This window comes from Equus asinus, chromosome 2, assembly GCF_041296235.1.
Source record: "Equus asinus isolate D_3611 breed Donkey chromosome 2, EquAss-T2T_v2, whole genome shotgun sequence".
NCBI classification, from domain to species: domain Eukaryota; kingdom Metazoa; phylum Chordata; class Mammalia; order Perissodactyla; family Equidae; genus Equus; species Equus asinus.
The window spans coordinates 88,758,141-88,776,457 of record NC_091791.1 but is presented as its reverse complement, the minus strand read 5'-3'; the positions used below and the strand labels follow the sequence as shown (position 1 = coordinate 88,776,457).

The following is an 18,317-nucleotide window of genomic DNA, read 5'->3' as shown; positions in this document are numbered from 1 at the left end:
GTGAGTTTGGCAGGATCACAGGATACAAAACCAATATAAAAAATCAGTTTCTATACTCTAGCAATGAACATGTGGAAACAAATTAAAAATACAGTACCATTTGTAGTTGCTCAAAAAAATGAAACAGTTATGATTCTAACAAAACCTGTATAGGACTTGTGTACTGAAAACTATAAGATGCTGATGAAGGAAATCTTAAGACCTGAATAAATGGAGAGACATGCTTTGCTAACAGTTTGGAAGACTCAACATACTGTAGAAGTCTATTTTCCCAAAATGGGTATACAAGTTTAACAAAATCCCTCTCAAAGTCTCAGCAAGATATTTTCTAGGTATAGACAGAATTATCCTAAAATTTATATGGGAGAGCAAAGGAACTACAGTAGCTAAAAACAGTTTTCAAAAAAGAAAAGTGGAAAGTATCACTGTACTCGATTTCAATACTTATTATATAGCTAGAATAATCAAGACAGTGTAGTATTGGCTGGCAGACAGATCTGTAGGTCAGTGGAACAGATTGGAAACCCAGAAACAGCTCCATACAAGTAAGTCCAATTGATTTGTGATAGAGGTACAAAAGAGAATGGAGAAGAATGATCTTTACAACAAATGATGTTGGCACAATTGGATATCCATGGGCAACCAAATGAACTTCAACCTAAATCTCACACCTTATACAAAAATTAACTGAAAATGGATCATAGATTTAACTATAACTCTACAACCATAAGACTTTTAAACGAAAACATAGGGGAAAAATCTCTGGGACCTAGGGCTTGGTGAAGAGTTCTTGGAAATGACCCCGAAAGTACAACTTCTGTAAGAAGAAAAAATGAATGAATTGTCCTTCACTAAAATTAAAAGTAGTTACTTTGTGAAAGATCCTGTTAAAAGGATGAAAAGACAAGCTACATCCTGGGAGAAAATATTAGCAAACTGCCTATCTGACAAAGGATTCATAAATAAAGAATTCTTAAAACTCAACAGTAAAAAAGCAATCCAGTTAGAAAATGGGCAAAGACAGGAAGACACATTTTACTGAAGAGGATGTATGAATGGCACACACATAGGCACATGAAAAGATGTTCAACATCACCAGCCATCAGGGGAATGCAAATTAACATTATAATGAGATATCTCTATACACCTATCAGAACCATTAAAGTGAAAAACTGACAGTACCAAATGCTAGCAAGAATGCAGAGAACCTGGATCTCTCATATATTGCTGGTAGGAATGTAAAATATATACAGCCACTCTGGAAAGCAGTTTGGCATTTTCTTAAAAAGTTTATCTTATGACACAGCCTCACACTCCTGGGCATTTATCCTAGACTAAGGAAAACTGTCCACACAAAAACCTGTACATGATTTTTCACAGCAGCTTTATTTGTAACAGCCAGAAACTGTTAACTAAAATGTCCTACAGTAGGTGAACGATTAATTTATGGTGCATCCATACCTTGGAATCCTACTCAGCAATCAAAAAGGAATGTGATATATGCAACAACTTGGATAGATCTTAAAGGCATTTATGCTGAGTGGGAAACGCCTGCCTCAAAAAGTAATTGTGTGATTCCATTCATATTACATTCTTGAAAGGACAAAATTATAGAAATATAGAACAGATAACAAGTTGTTGCCAGAGATTAGGAGTCAGGGATGGGGGTGGAGAAGGAGGTGGATGTGGCTATAAAGGGGGCTAGTCTTTGTGATGATGGAATAGCTTTGTGTCCTGATTGTGGTGGTGGTAGTTGCACAAATCTACACACGTGATAACATGATGTAGAACTATACACACACATTGTATCAATGTCACTTTCCTAGTTTTGATTTTATAGTTCAGTAAGATGTAACTTTTGGGGAAACTGGGTGCAGGGTACATGAGACCTCTTTCTACTACCTTTACAACTTCCTAAGAATCTATAATAATTCCAAAATAAGTTAAAAGGAAATCCTTGCTAAAGCATCAAGTAAAAACTTCTCAGAGAAAAAAAACAAAGTGAAGGCACAGGATCTCTGAGAAGTTGTGTGTGACGTTTAAACTGACTTTCATCCAGAGGGCATTTGTGAAACCTGTTTAACTTGAGTTTTCCTTTCCTCAGCCTCAGGCAGCATTGAGGAACTTGAGGAGATAATAAGGTTTTGTTGAGGTGACGAGTCTGATAAGTCATCCTCTTCCCCTTAAAGCTGAGTCTCAGAGGGCTAAACTAGAAAGCCTTATCAAACCCACCGTCCTTCAAGACTGCAAGGGAAATTGATTTTCTCTAATGCTTCACAGTTGTATATGCAGCAGAATCACCTGCAGGGCTTTTTCAAGCACAGAGTGCTAGGTGACTCCCCAGAGTTTATGATTCAGTGCATAGGGGGTGAAGTCTGACATTTTACATTTCTAGCAAGTTCCCAAGTGATGCTGATTTTGCTGATTGGGGACTACACTTTGAGAACCATTAATCTGGGTATGTGGGGACAAGATCATTGCTGAGAATTTTGAGCAACCAGCTGATGCTCATGTGATTTGCAGTTGAAATTTAACACCACCTAGATGGTCTAAAAAAATTACCCTAAGATAATTTAATTTGGATTTATTCCCATAATGGCAATGAGTATCTCCAGGCTTTTGGTAGAAGCAAGTACTAGTTCTCATTGGAGAAATGCATCTCTATCCCAGGGCTGAAAGTTTTCCCAAATAAAATTCCAAGTAAGTAGAGCAACGGACAGTCAAAAATAAAAACATAAGGAAACCAGGAACCGTGAGCAGGAGTCTGCAGCAGACCTGATAGAAAACGGGAATGATCAGACATAGAATATAAAATAACTGCTTACTAAGTTTAAACAAAAGACATGTTGAAAATGTATTCCAAGGTTAAGAAATTATAAAGAACATCCGAAACGATTTTCTTAAAAACCAGCTAGAACTTATAGAATTGAAAATTGTACTAATTAAAACTTTAAAAAAAATCTTCAATGGATAGATTTAACTGCAGATTATGTAAGTTTGAAGAAGGGAATAATGAACTGAAAGATACATCTGAAGAAATTATCCAGCATATATTCAAGGGAAGCAGATGAAAATTATGAAAGAAAAGTTGAGACCTAAGAATGTCTAAACGTTGACTTGAGTGGCCTTTCGTAAGAGGGGCTGGGGAATAGACAATAGAGAACGAAGAGAGAGATACCTTCAATGGTGTCACACCCAGAAGACATTGGAACATAATCTTAAGTAAAAAGAAAAAACAATCTAGAGTTCTTCACCAAAGAAAAAAAGTGAGGGGAAATTCAGACACTTTACACAGACAGAATGTTTGCAGTTAGGAAGTCTTTGCTAAAGGAGATTTTGAAGAATGTACTCTAGGCAGGAGGAAAGTGATTCCAGATGGAAGGCCTGAAATGGAAGAATAAGTGGAAGCACGACAAGTAGTGAACAGCTTGGCAAATCGAAACCAGCCATGCTTTGTATAAACAGTAATTGTCTCGTAGGCTTTTAAAAATGTTAATACATATGCCAGTAATAGCATGTAAGTCAAACAGGGATAAACGGAGTTAGTGTTCTAAGGTACTTGTTGATGAAGAGAGTAAAGATGTGACGTTTCAGAATCTGGTCAGCATGTATGTTATAATAAAGAATAGCAATTAAAAGAAATGGAAGGGAATAAGGAAAAGTATGAAATCCAAAAGAAGAAAAAACAGGCAAAGATATAGTTCACAGAATAAGTAGAAGACATAAAATGGTGGACATAGATCTAAATATATTAGTAACTGTTAAATATAAAATAGACTAAGCCCCAAATAATTTGAGTGTCAGACTGGAGTTTTAAAAATTCAACTATGCAGTTTACCAAGAAAAGCTTAAAAATTTATAAGTTAAGAGGCTAGAAAAAGATACATCATGCAAATACTAATATAGATTTGTAAGGCACAAAGCTTCACTCTAGAGATAAATTGGGTTGTTTCACAGTGATAAAAGATATAATTTAATAGGAAAGTAAACAGTACTAAATTTTACATGCCTAATACTGTGACCCCAAAATATGTAAAGAAAAAACAAGGATAAAACACATCCATAAGCATAGTTCAAGACTTTTCACCTTTCTCTTATTAACTGATAGAACAAGCAGACAAAACGTTGACGTAAAACTTGTTTATAATATCCTTTTATCTGTTTCATAACTCTAGCATCTGTAGTCACATCCCTTTTTTCACCATTCATAATGGGGAGTTTGTGCTGCTTTTTACTTTTTGCTTGGTCTCTCCAGAAGTTCATCAATCTTCTGTCCTTTTTTATTTCCATTTTTTTAATTTTTAAAATATGCATAACATAAAATTTGCCACTAGTCACATTAAGTATATTTACAGTGTTGTGCAACCATCACCACTGTATAGTTCCAGAACATTTTCGTCACTCCAGAAGGAAACCTTGAACCTGTTAAGTAGTCACTCCTCATTTCCCCTATTCCAGCCCCTGGCAACCAGAAACTACTTTTTGTCTCTATGGATTTCTGTTCTGGATATTTCACATAAATGGAATCATACAGTATGTGGCCTTTTATGCCTGGTTTCTTTTCGCTTACCAGTGTGTTTTCAATTCAGGCCGTTCATGTTGTAGCACATATCAGTACTTCATTCCTTTTAATGTCAGAATAATGTTCCATTGTGTGTATGTACCGCATTTTGTTTATTTGTTCATCACTTGGTGGACATTTGGCTTGTGTCCACTTTTTGGCTGTTGTGAGTAATGCTGTTACGAACGTTCACGTACAAGTTTTTGTTTGAGTACCTATTTTCAGTTCTTTTGGATATATGCCCAGGGCTGACATTGCTGGGTCATATGTTAATTCTGTGTTTAACTTATTGAGACCCCCACCACCTGCTTTCCACAGCACTTGCACCACTTTACATCCCTACCAGCAATATGCAAGGGTTCTAATTTCTCCATATCCTCGCCAGTGCTTGTTATTGTCTGTCTTTCTGATAAGCCATCCTAGTGGATATGAAGTGGTGTCTCCTGGTTTTGATTTGCATTTGCCTGGTGGTTAATGATGTTAAATATCTTTTCATTTGCTTACTGACCATTTGTTTGTATATCTTCTTTGGAGAATTGTTTTTGCCCATTTTTTAATTAGGTTGTTTGTCTTTTTGTTTTTGAATTGTAAGAGTTTTTTTTATATATTCTGAATTCTAGACCTTTGTCAGATATGTGAGTTACAAATATTTTCTCCTGTTCTGTGGATTGTCTTTTTACTTTTTTGATAGTGTCCTTTGATGTACAAAGTTTTTAATTTTGGTGAAGTCCACTTCGTCTGTTCTTTTGTTTCTTGTGGTTTTGGTGTCATATCTAAAAAAGCTATTGCCAAATTCAGGGTCATGAAGATTTACTCCCCTATTTCTTCTTCTAAGAATTTTGGCTTTTAAATTTAGATCTTTGATACATTTTGTGTTAATTTTTTTAATATAGTATAGGTAGGAATCCAATTTATTCTTTTCCATGTGGTTATCTAGTTGTCTAGCACCGTTTGTTGAAGAGACTCTTCTTCACCTATTGAATTTCTCTTTGCACTTTTGTTGAAAATCAGTTGACCCTTGATGTATGGGTTTATTTCCGTACTCTGATCTGTATGTACAGTACTATACTGTTTCGATTACTGCAATTTTGTGATAAGTTTTGAAATCAGGAAGTGTGAGTCCTCTAACTTTATCTTTTGAAAAATCTGACTTCTGGTTTTAGCTGATCCCTGTACTGTTTGTTTTGTTTCATTAATTTGTGCTCTCATCTTCATTATTTCTTCCCCTTTACTGTATTCCTTGAGTTTATTTTGTTGTTCTTTTTCTAGCTTTCCTGGATTGACATTGGCTTATTTTCCCTTTTTTAAAAGTATGCCTTTCTATCAATATACTGCATTAATTTATCTCACAATTTTTTGTTATTAATTCAGTTCCAACTGTCACTTTAGTAGTTTTCTGTTTATAGTCTACTGTTCCATGCAGATATTTTCAGTTTTGTCATTTTGACATCACAACCACAAATCAACTGGGAAAAGGCTTCAAAAAGAGGAAAACTAAAAGGTAAGTAAACGTGAAAAGATGCGCGGTCTCATTAGTATTTAAAGAAGTACAAACTAAGTGAAATATTCTTAGTTTATGTTGAAAATTCTATTTCGAGAGTTGGTGTTAGCACTTTGGAAAATAATTTGGTGTCCCGTAGTAAAGCTGAACATGTGCTTATCCTATGACCCAGCAGTTCAGCGCCTAGGTAGATACCCTCGAAAGGCATAAGCACACGTGTGTGGGTGAGATCTACAAGAATGTTCATAGCAGTGTTACCAAGCCCTAAGAGACTGGTGACTGCAATGGGTCTTGTTGCCTGAGGTTGCTCACGCCAATAGAACGAGACTGGGTTTGGAACAGGAGAGCAGAAACTCTAATCACTGGTCAAGGAATGGAGAAGGGAGAGCTCGTGCTCTAAAACACCTTCTCCCTGAAGGGAAGGTGAGCAGGGTTCTCATGGGATGTGAAGTCGGGAGAGGTCTCCGCATCATCACGTGGGGCCGGGGACGCTCAGGGCATGTGCGGATCTTCCCTTCTTGTGCATGGCACCTTTTGCACACGTTCCTTTTGTGCACGGCACCCCATTGCCATCTTGCGCCTTTCTGGTTTGGGCCAGTTCTGCGGTTTCGCCGTCTGGCAGTGTTCTGCCTTGATTCCTGTAAGCAAGCACCACTTAAAAACAACATTAGACGTGGGAAATGTTTTCAGGGACTTCTCTGGGTGACGGCAACACTTTTCATCATAGGTCAGAAGTGGAAACAATCTAAATATCCATCAGCAGTAGATTGGATAAATAAACGGTGGGATTCATACAGTGGAATACCTTTCCACAGGGACAGTTAATGGACTACAGCTGCACACGCTTGCTCTCTCATGTCATAGTTACAATAGCAAATGGAAGAAGCAATCCTCAGAAGAATATACGCACCATGATTTCTTTTCTATGAAGTTTAGTAAGAGGCAAAACTAAAAAATATGACTAGGATAAATGCCTAGATTGTGAAGCTGTAAAGAAAAATAAGTGAATCATTGTCAGAAACTTTAAGATAAATGGTTACCTCTTGTCGGGGAGAGAGGGAGAAGGTGTTGGGGAGGAATTTCAAGGTACTGGCGGGTGGTTTCAGGATACTGGGGGGTTTTACACTGAAGTTCACTTTATTCTTTCTTAAAGCGTATTTATATACTTAATACATTTTTTTCTTCTTTCTTTCCTTCCTTCCTTCCTCCCTCCCTCCCTCCTTTCCTCTTTCCTCCCCTCCCTCTCTCTCTCTTTCTTTCTTTCTTTCTAAAAGATTAGTGCTGAGCTAACATCTGCCACCAATCCTCCTCTTTTTGCTGAGGAAGGTTGGCCCTGAGCTAACGTCTGTGCCCATCTTCTTCTATGTTACTGTGTTATAGATGGGATGCCTGCCACAGCATGGCTTGATAAGTGGTGCTAGGTCTGCACCCAGGATCCGAACCGGGGAACCCCAGGCCACCAAAGTGGAGCACGTGAATTTAACCACTACACCACTGGGCTGGCTCCATTAATGCATTTTTTGATATATTATAAATTTCACAAGATGAATTCTTTGTACACTTCTACACCAGTAAATCTATAATCTTGATGAAATGTTTGATTTTTTTTTTTTAATTGGTCAAAGGTTAACCCTTCCCAGCTTCTTTTTTAACTTTTTTGGTTAGGAAGATTGGCCCTGAGCTAACATATGTTGCCAATCTTCCTCTTTTCTTTTTTCTCCCCAAAGCCCCAGTATATCCTAGTTGTAAGTTGATTTTTTTTTTTTAAGGAAAATATCAATAACCAAAATGGGGACAAAAGAAGTGAAAGACCTGAATTGATCAATATTATGGAAATGGTATCAGGCTAGCTGCTTTTATATGTGAAATGGAAACCTGACCCACTTTTTAGAGTTCCACTTCTGTATTTCTGCAGCTCTGTTAGATGACACCACCTGATCACATTACTAAGATCTCAAAAGTGTCATGTCTAAAACAATCTTTTCATCTCTCTGCTTTTCCGGTGTTGTAAGTCTCTGTTTATTCTGGTTGACTCCCCTTAGTTGCCTTTGGATCACTACTGCACTTATTTTTATAATGCTTTCATTTATAAAAAATGCCTTTTTATAAAAGAAAGGAAGTTTTCACCTCAATGAGGTCACGACAGAGCCTCATGTCGTTTTTCAATGCCAAAACAGAAGCCACTGAGCATAAGTCCTCTTAACCTACCTTTCCTAGGCTTAAATGCTTCCATATTGCTTATAGAATAATGCTTATACTTTTCGAAAAGGATGCATATTATAGATATCACCACTTTCCCTTTTATGTCCCTTTCCGTTTTCAACCCAGTATAGTTTTTGCCACTGCACACGAACATTACTCTCTTGTGGTATTATACTTCTCCAAGTTTTCCTTCTTACCTTGATTGCTGTTGTCATTTCTTCCTTCCTCCTTCTCTCTCTCCCTCCCTCCTTTCCTTTCTTCCTTAAGTTTCTCTTTTGAAAAAAAAAAAGAAAACTTAAATTTAGATCTTCCCTAAGATGCTCTCCTTAGCCTGCATCTTTGGTCTTATGAATTCATATGTAAAACAATAACTTACATGACGTAATAATTATGTTTTCTACTTGGGTTAATAATATCACTCTCCGTCCTGGCACATAGACTAGAATGTCTTCAGGTCTAGCTTCTTGTTCATCACCTGTATACCCAGCTGGTTCACAAATCCTGTTGATTCTCTTTTTAGTACTTGTCACGTCCTCCCTCACTTCACTGAACCCACCCAGGTTCCTTTGTCTTGCTTGCAGTCCTCAGATGATTCCTCATGGTCTGTGGTGCAAAAATACGTTCATCCTGCCTTTCTAGCCTTATTTCCAGCAACAGGTCCTTCGTGAGGCTGGATGCCCAGCAAAATGAGCCGTTGTTTACTCTTTCTTGGCGGTTGCTAGTTTTATCTTTTGTTTTGTGTTTGTTTTTTCCCTTGCTTCCTACTGTGCCTTCTCTTCACCCACATTCCCATCCCCTCCCCCTCCTCTCCCTCCCTACGTAGTGAATCTCAGAAAGAATGGCACATACTGATAGGTAAGCAAGTCTTTTTTCAGGCTAAATTCTTAGCCTCAAAGATTTCTGTAGCATCGCATTTGTATCTTTTGTGACCCTTGTTTCTGCCTTGGTTAAAATGAACTTGAGCGAGTGTCTTATTCTGCTGGCTAGTGTCTCTGCTTCTTGGGGTCAGGGAGTCATCTTTATTTCTTCTTTGGAGCTTCCAGCATGGTATCTATTGTTTACGTGAATTAACGGGAAAAAGATACCAACCCTAAAACCACGTGTTTTTTTTTGTTAACCTCTTTATTTGGGGAGGGACACCTAAAAAACCATTAAATTTTAGAGTTAAAAGTGGTCTTTCCACTAATTTCTTCCAAGAGCATAATTTTATGGTTGAGAAAAATGTACTTCTAAAATTTAAGTGAATTGTCCAGTATCACACTACTCAAGTAATTTGTGGCTTCTGAAATTTTTAAATTGCACATTCTGACTTTCAGAAGCAATGCTGTTGATTTGAGGGCTGTGAAGAGTTACATCTTCTTATCCTTCCTCAGGCTGGAATTTGTCTTCTGCGTTCTCCCAGGCCCTCCTGCTCTGCTAGGAGTGGGGGTGGTGGCGAGTGAGAGGAGATCCTAAGTGAGCTGGGTTGTCATAACCCTCACTGGATGGGAATCCCCAGGTAGAAGGGTGGCGTCATCACTTTCTTTAGTCCAGTAGAAGTTCACTGCGTCCCCAGTTCCCTTCTTTCTGACCAGAGGCTGCCACCTTGTTTCACTGCCTCTAGACCTTCCTCAGACCTTTGCAGCCGGTAGGAAACCTTTCTTATTTTCTGTAATGTCATTTACAAACTTACATGTAGTCCGATCCTTATATGATTTTAAGAAAAATATCAGGAGGAGTGTTCGTGTTTGTTATTCATCTTTAATTATCCATAAAATCTGAATTCCATCCAAATTTGTCACCACTTTATTCTTCATCTTTCCTCAGTACCTACTTCTTAGTTCTCTACTGTCTTTATAGATTGTAATTTACTATTCTGAAAAACATACACCTTATTATTTTCAGAGAGGAGAATTGGAACAATAGGACATTTTTTTTTTTTACAGAATTAAACTTTTTTCGCTTACCCACTAGATGGCTCAAGTACACCACTTCAGCAGCTGATGTCGACATTTGCCTACTTTGCCTGTGATTTCTGTGTTCTGAATACTGCTTACTTTTAAGTTGTCTAGATGAACTCTTATCAGGACCAGTTATTCCATTGTTCACAAACGTCTGAAAAGCAGCTGAAGTCTTCTGCCTAAAAAGTAAAGATGTTGTGTTACAATGCTTAGAAAATTTTTATTCTTTGCTTTCAAGAGCTGTTTTGGACTTGAGTTCACTTGCCAATAAGCTATATAAAGATTCCCTCAAACTGGACAGATCATCCTTTTCTTTCCGACTCATGGTCATTTTGAGTCACTTTGCAGAATGTGGTGGTATTTTAGGAGTTTTTGAGGCACGTTGGGACTGTTTGCTTCAGTTCAGTAGCAATATGTATTGAGTGTTTGTGTGTTTGGCACTGTACTAACCAGTGGGGGAGAACAGCAGATGAATAAGCAGGACATGTGTATCTGTAGGGAGCCGACTGCGTTAAGTTTTTTCTTTGAGTTTGTGAGGACAAGTAATAGGAAGAATGAAATGGCCAATGGAGGTTATGTTTGTAATCAGTGATGTGGACAGCATGAGGAGAATTTTATCTCTTTTTAACATTGTCCCTTATGAAAATAAGAAGTTTTAAAAATTGTATTCTTTAGAAATATTTTACACTCATGGTTGGTTGTTGTGTTCATAAGTAGAAAGGAAAGGGAGCTGAGATTGGTTGAATGCCGGTTTCTTCTATCATATGCCAGTTTCTTACTTAATATACATTATTTAATTGATTCTCCCAATAACCTGAAAGGCAAATACAAATATCTCCATTTTACAGATGAAGAAACTGAGGAATCAAATGGGTTAATAAGTCAGTTGTCCAGGATCAAACAATTAGTAAGTGAAGAGGCAAAAGTGGAGAGACCTCCTTCAAAGCTCTCATTTGCTCTAGGCATCCCTGTGGTCAGTCTCTTGGGAAGATGGTGCTTGTGTATCCAAAAGGGTAATGTGGGCCTCTTTGGGATATCAAGGGTTGCTTTTATTCTTTTGACCAAGAGAGAACCATTATTTCCATTAAGTCTCAGAAGAATTCTTAATAATTATTTTAACTGGTTGGACATTTCCGTATTCTAAAGACACTAAACTCCAAACAGTGGTTGGATTGCCTTTGACAATTGATTTTTTTTTTTAAAGCCCTTTGATATTATAAACCAGTGTTCTTGGCAAACTAGAACAGTCAGATACTTAGCATGATAGTAAACTTAGGTAAGAACTGGTTTATTCAGAGAAGTTGTTTGCACCCAACCTTATTCTTCAGGCATTGTGTATGTGTATGTATGTATTTAGTACCCATGGTAATAACTCTGAATTCCATCAGTTTGAAAATATTTGATTTAAAGGAAAATGACAAGTTATTGATTAAAAATACACAAGATATTAACAGTATTGTAAGTAGATAATTTGTTTCTTTTCATAAAACTGCCTTGTGTTCTCTATTGTTTAAGGGTCCTGTAGCTAAACTGTATATATAGGAAATATAGTTGCTATCCAAGGATCTTAAGGAAGCAAGACTGAAATAAGGTGAAACAAACAATTGAAAAAAACATTTAAAAGGGGTGCTTAACTTCTCTGTGGCTGTGGTATAATTTGTCTTGGCTCTGTAGTCTTTGTCCTTTTTCACCATGTTAGTAAACAGTCATTAGGTACTTATCCTTCAGAGTTTTGAAAGTTGATATTGTACCTTCACAACAAAAATAATCAGTACTGCCGACTTAAACTCACTGATGTCGTTTTGTGTCATCAGATTTCAGTTAAACAATGTCATCCTCCCATGACCATGAGTAAATTTATAGCTCTCATGTCACCTTATTAATTATCCCACACATTGCCTAGATATACTGAGATCTTTATTCTTTTTAATGTATTATTGGATATTGACAGTGTTATTACCATATTTACAAAATGTTGCTTTGTATGGAAATTCCAAAGCTTTGTCAATTCTTGATAACCAAGATAATGATAAACTAAGGAGATTGTTATTCCATCTTTTGAGGGAAATGTAAAATTATTCATCTGTCTGTAAAGGTTTTTTTCAAGTGTTAAATTCCTAGCCATTTTATTATTGATAGTTATGTATCTGAATGATATTTTACGTATCTGAATATTTTACATGGGAGAATGGGGAAGGAACTCTCCGTGTCAAGGAATAAGCATGTTCAGTGAGTTACAAATGTGGTATGACAATTGGATAACAATTATATCTTGCTGAATCAACTTCCTCTAAACCTTAATTGCATATTGTATTGTTTAGTCACTTCCTGATTCAATGAGAAGTCACAATATGTAATAATCTAATAGCTAGCATATTCTGTTTCATAGTTTGCAGAATGTCCTTGGCAAATAAAGAAAAGTCCACAAGAAATCAAAAACAAATGAGCATTCTTTTAGAATACAACTTATCTAGTCTGTTTCCTGTAACTTGAAGTGACTGTGAATGAATGTCTTTATGTAATAATAGAACCCTAGGGATATTTAAATATTTAACCCACTATAACTTACTGTTAGTTGGAAATGAAGCAGGTTTTTTAAAAAAGAATATTTTTCAGTGTGTATTTTAATTCCCTGTGTCTTGTAAATATCATTGGTTTGCTATTTTGACCAGTCCATAGGAAAGAATAACTTTTATAGTATGCGGTACACACTCTGTGTTTGTGTGTGAAAATAGACAAAAGTTCCACAAATACTTATTAACCCATGAGCTGCATTCTGATATTCTCTATTCTATTTCATTTTAAAAAAAGTTCTAATCCACTAAATTGATTTCATGATCCATCAGTGGGTTGGGATTCATAGGATTGAAAAGTAAATTGCTTACCCTAAGCATTAGCAGCTGACTTGTTCTGGAGCAGCTTGGATATTTGGAAAGCTTTATTATTGCAGTGTAATAGCTGGCTTCAAAAAAAAAATCTTCTTTAAATCTTCTCTGCTGCATGATCACCAAATGTTATTTTACTTTTGTTTTCCGGACTTTTATTTAACTGAATGATTAGAACATGTTAGACCAAGAACCACCTGAAGTACCATGGGCCACAAAGGAAAGTTTAACATTGATTGAGATACCTTGGTTATTTGTGCACCTTTACAAGCAGGACATTTTAGTTAATAGAAAATAAGTTTCAAGTTAATTGTTTAAAGGGATGTCATTAACCAGGACAGAGCATCCAGTAATAAGAATATTCTAAATGTGAAAAGTCTATATTGTAGAAAAATGCAATTTTATTAATTATAAGTAACCATAATTATTATTATGTTTGGAAACAATAACTCAAGTCACATCATTTATGTGGAATTGCTTTACATGTTTTATCTTTGCATAACCAAGAAATTTCACATTTCTTGGTTGACATAAAAGTTTATACTTAGGTAACTTTTAGTACGATATAAGAAATATTGTGTCATGAGAAGTATAGATAAAATTCAGATGAATAGTACCGTTTCCTGGCCTTATACGATGGCTTGTATTTGAACACTTAGAAATGGTGGAGAAGGGCACTTCACAAGAGGAAACAGAGGCATAAAGACAGAAGTTTGATATCTTCAAGCAGTAAAAAGTCCATTTGGATAGATTTCGTTCTAAGGGCAGTTTTTAAGCAGAGGAGAAAACTAACATCTCTTGCAATACCTACTTGCTACAAGAGATAGTAGGATGAATTTGAATGGGGTGAAGTTAGGCAGAGAGATGAGATAAATATTGTTGAAATAGTTTAGAGAAAAAGAAATGAGATTGAGTAGGATACTATCAACGGAAATAGAAAATTTTATCAAGATACCAGTAAAATCAACATGATTCGGAAACTGATTAGATAATTTGTTCAGAAATATTTGGGTCTCTGTTGTGCAGTTCTGGGAACGCAGCTGTGAACAAAACACATTTCCCTTTGCCCTTACAGAATTTTTAGTCCAATGGGAATTTTAGACATTTACAATTCAGGGTAATCCATATGCTGCCATAGAAGAAAGCTAGTATGCCTTGGGAGCAAGTGCCCTGAGCGCTAAACTTGAAGCCTTATAGATGAGTAGGTCTTGACCAGGGAAGTGAGTAGGGAGAAGTATGTTGCAAGTAAAGGGAAACCGTGTGTCAGCTCAGAGGTCAGAGGGGTTGTGGTCCATGGGGGAACTACAAGAAGTTCCTTGTGGCTGTATCCTGTGATGGGAGAGGAGGCCAGGGCCAAATCGTCCAGAGCCCCACTACACCTAATGAAAGGTTTGGGCTTTATCATCTGAGCAGAAGGGAGCAAAGAAGATTCAGGATCAAATGGGCATTGTAGGAGGATTTTAGTGGAAGATGTTTTAGTTATAAGTAAGAAACTTAAGCAAAAGAGAAAGAAAGTGATCCAAGGAAGTTTGGCACATGCAGGGGTAGGAAGTGCAGCTGGGCCTCACAAAGGCCGGGAACCAGACGTGGTCATCAGTTACTGTGAGGCCCTCTTGCTCTCCCTCTGCCTCACCACAAGATGTCTTGTATCTAGCTTCTCCTTCATTGTTCTTTCTTTGTATACTGGCCTCTCTGCTTCTCTAATTACAAAGCTAACCCACAGCCTCTTAGTTTTGCTCCCAATTCCAAATCCCCTGGAGAGAATCTGGTTGGCTCATTAAGTCAGTTGTCTCCCCTTGGTCTAATCAGCTATGGCCAGGAGAGCATATAGCCTAAGATGACTGCTTCAAAGCCCACCCCTCTCATAATTAAGGGGATGCAGTGAGTGCTGGGCTGGGCAGATTTCTCAGAAGGAACCAACTTCAGGAGATCACTCTGGCATCAGACGGAAGAATTGGGGCAGGGGGACTAGTGGCTCCCTTTAGGAGAATACAGTAATCCAGGCAATAGTTAGCCTGAGTTAGCGTGGTGAGTAAGAAGAGAATGAATTTATGGTAGATTAAAGATTGAATCTCCAGAATTGCATGGTAAGTTGGGTATGGGAGGATGAAGAATCAAGGATAATGTCTGTGTTTCTGGCAGAAATAACTGAGTGGATGGTGATAGCAGTCCCTGAGATGGAAGAACATAGGAGAAGCAGATTTGGTGGTGATTGAAGGAGATGGAATGAATTCTTCAGTTTTGTACGTGCAGAGTTTGAGGTAGCTTTAAGATATCTAATTGGAGATGTCTCAAAGACCATTGAATATCTGCATCTACAGCAGAGGAAAAAGCTCAGTGGTAGATAAATGTTTGAAAGCTGGTTGTAAGTATTAATTGAAGCCATGAGAGTGGATGAGATTGCCCTGGGAAAGTATAACAAGAGAGGAGAGCCAGGACAGCCCTGAAAAGAATCATATCTGAGGGCTGGTGAGGGAAAAGGAGCCTACAAGGGTAGACTGAGAAGGAACAGAAGGTGAGAAAAATCAGGAGTATGCAGTGTTTTAGGAACACAAGGAAAGAGAGTGCTTCACAGGAGACTGGTGAACAGTGCTAGATGCTGCTCAGCAGCATAAGAGTGAGTCAAATTTTGTTGGGTTTCAGAGCGAGGAGCTTGTTGATGACCTTGGTGAATGAGTTTAATGGAAATGGTCAAAATGGAAGCAGAGTTGAGGACTCTGGGAGGTGAAGAGATTGAAATAGCAAATATAAACAATGCTTGAGAAATTTGGCTGTGAGATGACAGAGAAAGAGGAGCTTATGGCTGGAGATTGTTATTGACAGTGAAATAGGGTTTTTAAGTGTGTGTGTGTGTGTCTTTTTAAAATTGCAGGGTCTTAATCATATTTGAGTGCTAGGAGAAAGAGTGATAATTATTTGAACAAGGTCAGGAGAGTTATTCAGAGAGCTGTTACATTGTCATGGTGAAGAATGAAGCAAAAATAAATATGTGAACACTGGTTTAGTAAAAGGAAATTGAGGTATTTCCTGACTTTTATTTTCTCTAGAGGGATTGGTATTATCTACAGGTAAGGTAGGGTTGAAGATTTAAGGAGCCGGGGGACTATTTGAAATAGATAGTGTAGAAGTCAGAGAAGATACCTAAGTAGGGAAACCTAGGATTTTCTTCCTGGCTTAGATTGGAGGCCTTGAATTTAAAAGCAGCACCAACATGCACCATTGTGTTTTTTTGTTCAGCAGCCTAGATATAGGCTCCAAAGGAGGAGACAGCTGGTTTGGTCCGTACTGTGCATCAGGACAGAGCAGAGCAGGGATATCGGCTTAGTGATGGTTAACTAATGGACCATGGATTGTAAGCTGAGGGCAGAAAGAAGTAAAAGTGTGAGAAGACTAATGGGAAAATAAGGTTGTTAAATGCCTGGGGGTCCTCATGTGCACAGAATAAGGGAGAACAATTCAGTGTGAGAGATTGATCTTATGATGAAGGTGACGCTAAAGGAAAACGAACCACTAGTTTTTTGGAGAATGGTAGTGCTGATAAAAGAAATAGATATGGAAGGAAGGAGTGAATCTGGGAAGGAAGAAAAGTTCTGTTTTCACTATGTAGAGTTTGAATACCTAAGGAACACCCAGACTCAGATGACCAAGAAGCAGTTGAAAATACAGAAGAGAGGTCAGAGCTGGAAACCAAATAGGGAGATCATAATTGAAGCCATGAATTTACCAAGAAAGGGAAATATCTAGAGTTATAAGGTCTTCTTAGGTACTGTGTACATTTAAGGAGTGGGAAGTAGCAGTAGAGAAAAGTTGCTTGCAAGGTTTGAGCAATTTGCAAAGAAATTCGAGAGGTTAAAGAGGACTTGACTGAGCAGGCCACTGGATCTGGGAACTTGTGAGTGGCTCTCCAGAGAATTCAAGAAGGAGTGTTGCATGCAAGTAGAGTGTAAGGATTTGAGTGACTTTTTTGCAACATGTTTATTGCCGATGAATGATGTGTATTATATGTGATTTTTTTTATCTCCCCAATATACCAACATTCAAAAAATGTAACTTTGATTAGCTTCTTTATAAAAATGTATTAGCCAGGTTCTGGCTTTCCGAAATGGAATACACTAGGCATTTCATTTCTTAATGCCTCGGGAGTATCATAACAATTGATTTATTACTCAGGGCTGTCATGCTGCTGGGGCCTTTTGAGCACTGTTGGGATCATTCGTTCTCGTACTGAGTGGTTCCCGCAAGCTGTGTTTTTCTAGCCTTCCTCTGTGTCATTTGTTGCATTAAATCATTTGACATTATTATTCAAGGATCTTTTTCCTTCAAAGAACTTCACTATGTTATGGTTTAAAATTGTTAGAGGCCCCTTTAGGAACAAATAAATACATTTAAGTTAGCACTGTTGACATTTGTGAGACAAAAAATCCAAAGAAGAAAAAAACACGCCATTTTAACACTTCTGCCACTTGGACTGTTGGATGCCCGTGTTATGTTTAAATTGTCTTTTAAGTGATTTCATGAGCTTTTTCTATATATAGGTTATTGAACTACTCCAGAAAGCCATAAATCTTTTTTGAGGGTGTGAGGAGGGAGAGGATTAGTGGAGAAACACTTAATATATCTGCTATATATTTTTACAGGAAAAAAAGTCTGTGTCTTTAGTCTCTGGTCTTTGTTGCTATTGGTATGTTGGTAGTAAAAAAAGAGATTTTTATGCCACAAGCTATAGGTCTTATCAAGTGAAGGCAACATGAAGATGAGATAGAGCTTCATATTGGAGCTGTTTCTGAGTGATTGATTATTGGTTTGCAACTGGACAATTAAACCTTTTTCCTAGTCTTTCAAGTCTTCAACTTAGATTTGTCATATCTAGTTATTGCAATCAAATTGAAATGCTCTTTTTCTCTCCATATTGCTGAGCTTTCAGATTCTGAAACATGGTGTAATTTACTCTGAAATTCAGTGATTATTTTATTTCTTCTGGGAGTGGGCACGTTTAATTACAGAAAGCTGTTTGTCATGGAATAATTTTCTTCTAATATCTACCTAGCACTTTTTAAAAATTCTCATAATTATGTTGCTGGCGAGATAAACTAGTGGTAATTATATGTGGAATTAACTAATATGAATACAATTCCCTGTAAGATGCATCTGGGACGCTTCCCATTTGCTATTCCCAATTTGTGGTTTTAGGAAGTGTCTCTGGTAGTGATTGAATGTCATCAGCATTT

The 18,317-nt window shown here is 37.3% G+C and overlaps 1 protein-coding gene across 22 annotated transcripts in view; it reads left to right on the top strand.

The window, feature by feature from the left end:
* The window catches only part of MAPK8 (mitogen-activated protein kinase 8), a 100,077-nt gene that overhangs the window by 32,635 nt on the left and 49,125 nt on the right, over nucleotides 1-18,317 (top strand). For 3 of the 22 annotated variants that reach the window (XM_044759545.2, XM_070493429.1, XM_070493422.1), the window contains one exon: nucleotides 5,985-6,062. The exons of 17 other annotated variants lie outside the window; for them this stretch is intronic. The gene's annotated coding sequence lies outside the window, so the exon portion shown is untranslated. Of the gene's footprint in view, nucleotides 1-5,967; nucleotides 6,063-18,317 lie in introns of all 22 variants that reach the window. 2 more of the 22 variants (XM_070493467.1, XM_070493406.1) reach the window with 1 other exon arrangement.